Source organism: Asparagus officinalis, chromosome 8 (genome assembly GCF_001876935.1).
Source record: "Asparagus officinalis chromosome 8, Aspof.V1, whole genome shotgun sequence".
Classification (NCBI taxonomy): Eukaryota; Viridiplantae; Streptophyta; class Magnoliopsida; order Asparagales; family Asparagaceae; genus Asparagus; species Asparagus officinalis.
Window position 1 is genome coordinate 52,594,778 of NC_033801.1, and position 4,865 is coordinate 52,599,642.

The following is a 4,865-nucleotide window of genomic DNA, read 5'->3' on the forward strand; positions in this document are numbered from 1 at the left end:
CCTCTGGTAATGAACCCTTGATGGTGCGATCATTCGTTGGCACCCTTCACGGAGCTGCATTCGATTGGTACCGTCGTCTCAAGTTAAAAGTATCAATAGTTGAGATGACATAGAGAGTATGTTTCTTACCAACTTCTTCGATGATGACACTAAGGTGTCAATCGATATATTGTTTGATGAGAAGCAAAAAGACGAAGAAACGGTCGACAACTTTGTTAAATGCTTTCGGAACAAGGTAATAAATTGCCAAAACCCGGTCACGAAGGAGTTCATCCTTCAAACTTGTCACAATAACCTCTCTTTGGATGTTCTAGAAGCCATGGGAATAGCGTCGTCCAAAACTTGGAAAGATCTAAAAGTACGCGGGAAGCATGCCGAACGCTTCCTCAAAAGGAAGAAGGTTGAGAGAGGCCAAACGGCAGTAAATCCCCCTAAGTAGAACTTCATCCCTCGTGGCAAAGGGAAGGCGCCAAAAAAGGTAGTGGACACGAATCAAACATTCCAACTATAGCCTCGACAACAAGCACAACTGCAAGTGCCAAAGCAGTCACCATCTCAGTGGCAACAGAGACCTCAAAGGCAACAGAAGATTGTGGAACCAAAGTTCCCAAAGGAGTATTCTTTTAAGGAAGACGAGGTCCTCGGTATATTCAAATACCTTCTGGAGAACAACAAGATCAAGTTGCCTCTAATCACTCACCAGGAGGGAGCTAAGAAGACTACAGATCAAAAATACTGTGTATTCCATAGGGCGGTTCATCATCCCACCAAGATGTGTTATGAGCTCAAAGACAAAATCCAGGCACTAATTAACGTCGGGATCATCACTGCGAAGCAACTCAAGGAAAAGAAGGTGGCTATGAACGTAGTTACGATCAGCTTCGGGTTTGTTCCCCTAACATGGTTTCAACCAAAACCCGTGATAAAGGTATAAATCAAGACCATCAACAACGATCCTCACGGACAGCGTTAGAAGGGGTTTTGCCACATATGGCCCCAAACGGCAAAATTCTTTGGGTTCATCCAGATTTGCTCAAAGACAAATAGTGAATGGGGTCCTCTTCTAAGAAGAAATCCAAATCCAAGGGAAAGACTTGTTGCTCCACCACAGTGATTCTGGAGGAAAACAACGATGGGATCCCTACCTCACCGCTTTCCAACGATGAGCATGAAGTTTTTGTGACCAGCAAAGAATCGACCTTTGTCACTAGAAGCGGGAACAAGTATCGATTCAATTATCCTAAGGTGGCCAATCAATTGGCTGAGCAGCGGATGGTCACAACCACGCCAAAGTCCTCTGAAGAACCTTAACAACCATCAACAAATAAACAGAGGGAGGCTGCGGCTAAACAAAAGGAACCCCAGCACCAACAGGTTCAAAACCCAAAGCAGTCTCATTTCAATCATCCGATTTAGGACAGATAAACTGAGAAGTTCGAATGCTTCGTACCGCTTCGATGTTATAGCCTAACTGGATAACATTCCAGCGTGAATAACTCTATACGAGTTACTAGTCTATCTAAAGACACACAGGAGGCTTTGTAAGAAGCTCTGGCTGATTCTGATGTGCTTCTCACTCAGATCAGGTCAGCCCCCAAAGATCCGGAGTCATCAGTCCAGCAATGCAATCTTGCGGCCAAACAGTTCTCATGCATAACCTTTTACCAAAGAGGACATACAAATGAGGAACTCAAAGCATGACAGGCCATTGTATTTTACCGGATACATCTATTCCAGCGTTGTCAATCAGATCCTAGTCGATCCGGGTTCCGCTGTCAGCATTATGCCACTCCGATTGATGTACAATCTTGGAATCCCGCTAGCAAGTTGGCATCTATAGGCAGTGTTATCTATGGATTTAACACCAGTAGGTCTAGGCTATTAGGTAAAATTCGGGTAAAGTGCTAACTCGGAGATTTAAATTCGGAGGTCATGTGCTATGTGATCGATACAAAGACCTCTTATACCATTTGCAAAGAGCTACAAATAAATTTTCCTTGTTTGTAAATGGTTCCCGTGCACTTCCACATGGTCATCATAAACAAATGCATCCTTTTCATTACACTTATTACAATCGGATGGGTCATTTGAGTGATTATTGCTATGACCATATTAGTGCACCATATGCGCCCAAATAGGTTCATAACCCAAGGGCTTTGAGCTTAAATGATAGGGGTCATGTCCCTAAACCTTTTGGTACCAAGAACACTTGGGTACCAAAACAAACTTGATTTTTTTAAACCAAGATTTTTAATGTTTTTATTTTTCTAGGTTTTGGAAAACTTTTGTTTTATGATTTAAATCTTGATTTATGATTTCATTTGAGTGATTTGTTTTCACTTAAAAACTTTTTTGCATGGTTCTCATGTTTTTCTTTCTTTTGATTTTATAAATTTTTTTATACACGACTTTTATATTTTTATTGTTTGTGTAATGAGACATTATTTCATAATGACATATCAATATGTGTTCTTATTGTCTTTTTGTATGTGAGTGATGTTTTCATCTATGTTTGCTCACATGTTTGCCTTAGTCTTCATTTCATATACTCCATATGGTATTTTGATAGGGGGAGCATTCCCTATTTTTATTATTGGTTTTATACTCACCTATGCTTATTTGTAGGGGGAACTTCCTCTCTCTCCATTCTTTTGTTTTTCCCTTTTTGATGTTGTCAAAGGTGGAGAAATATTGTGAGTATATTCTTTTTGTTTATATGCATGATAATTATAATTTGTATATTCATTTCCTTTCATGCATATATATCTTTTTATAAATTGTTTGTCATCATCAAAAAGGGGGAGATTATTGGGTCCTTTTGTTTTGATGATGATTTACAAACAATTTTTATCTAATGTTGTTTGTCTAGTGTTTGTGTTTTGTATCTATTCTAAGCAAACAATATGTTAGAGGATGGATGGAATTGAGCTTCAATGATCATATCCAATGGAGGTTGGCAGAATAGTGGAGTGAAGAAATGCAATTCAAGTTAAAGATCCAAGTTCAAGATTCATCCGTACAGTTTACCAAGTGGAGCTATATTGAAGACTGTCTATCTTGGGTACATTAGTTTAGGTTTATATTATGTGTGTTAGTACTTTAAGCTCATATTAATCATACACATGTATTTGTTGATTTTATCAAAATATAGGTGTTTTTGATAAAATATTATTTTATTAGTTTATAGACTTCAGTTGATTTTATCAAAATATAGGTGTTTTTGATAAAATATTATTTTATTAGTTTATAGACTTCAATATCAGTTTATACATATTTATTTTATTAGTTTATAGACTTCAATATCAGTTTATACATATTTTATTAAGTCTATAAAATCAGTTTATGAAGTTTCAAAGCATGGTGTAGTAAAAATGTCAAAACAAGTATGTTTACATTTTTATGTTTTGGACTATTTTGAAAAATGATGAGATTTTATTAAGTGTTTGTAACATGTGTATTATCATGTTTACAATCATTTCCTAAAGTTTTATATTTTTCTGATTTTATTTGTTATTTTTTAAAGAGGTTTAAAAATCAGATTTTCTATTTTAATCAGGCTGATACAGTATTATCAGTCGACTGATGAATGTGTTCAGTCAACTGAAGAAAGTGTCTAAAATAACAAAAAGTTTATGTTTTGTTTTGATCGACTGGCCAATCGACTAATGAGGTCATCAGTCGACTGATAAGGTCCATCAGTCGACTGATGAGCTAGAAAATACCTCTAACGGTTAGCTCATCAGTCAACTAATAAAAGCTATCAGTCGACTGATGTTGTAACGGCTAGTTTTTTTTAGCATTTTACATATTTAGGTTTTTGGTCTTTTTGCCTTGTTTTCTCTTGGCTTTGGGGTTCCTATAAATACCCCACACATCCTCAGTTTTATTTACTAATGAGAATATTTTAAAATAAGTTTAAGAGTGTTTTAACAAGGGTTTGAGTTTTGGTTTAAGTTTGTTTAAAAAGCTTTTAAACATTTGAGAGTTTGTTTTGTGAAGACAATTTTACAAGATCTTGAGGAATATCATCCATTGGTGTTTGAGTATTCAACTCTTCTCCCTCTCTCTCTTAATCTATAGAGAAGTTTTCCTTAAACTTAATTCTAGCAATTTTTATGTTTTGATCTTACTTTCCATAAGCTAGATTTCAATATTGAGTTTAATTATTTTTATTAAATCTCTTTGTTACACACACCCACTTGAGCTTATTGTATTTGCATTCATAGTATATTTAGGATTGTAAGAGATTATAATATTGAGTTATGCTTAATTGAGTTCTCATCTTGTTTATAGAACAAATCATTTGTTGTGAGCTTAATTGTGATGTCACTTTATATTACATTAGTACACCAAGAGGAGTGTGTGGTAAGAGATGAGGTTGTCCCAAGAGGAGTAGGGTAGGTGGTAATGTCTAGAGAGAGGTTGTAATTCCTACACTTGAGGGAGACACGGGCTAAAGATTAACAATTGAGGTGGTAGTTAGTGTGTTTACATTGTGAGTGATTGTAAAGTTTTTGGTGAGCTAAAAAACTAAGTGTGAGGTGTAAACGTTATTCGGGTGAGCGTAAAAAACCCGGTTGTGATAGTGGAGATCTCCTCGAGGTGAGGAGCGAAGACGTAGGTCATGGGGACCGAACTCCGTGATTATATTGTGTGTTTGCATTATTTATTTGCGCACTATCACTCTTGTTTGTTTATTGTTTATTTTATCCTTGTGTTAGTTTATATATCCTTGCTCACATCTTGTTGAATATCATTCTTACTAGGATATATTATAAATTAGTTTTAATTTGGTATAAATCGGATTAGATTAGCATAAACCCTATTCACCCCCTCTAGGGTTCCTTCCTAGTGGCATTAGGGTG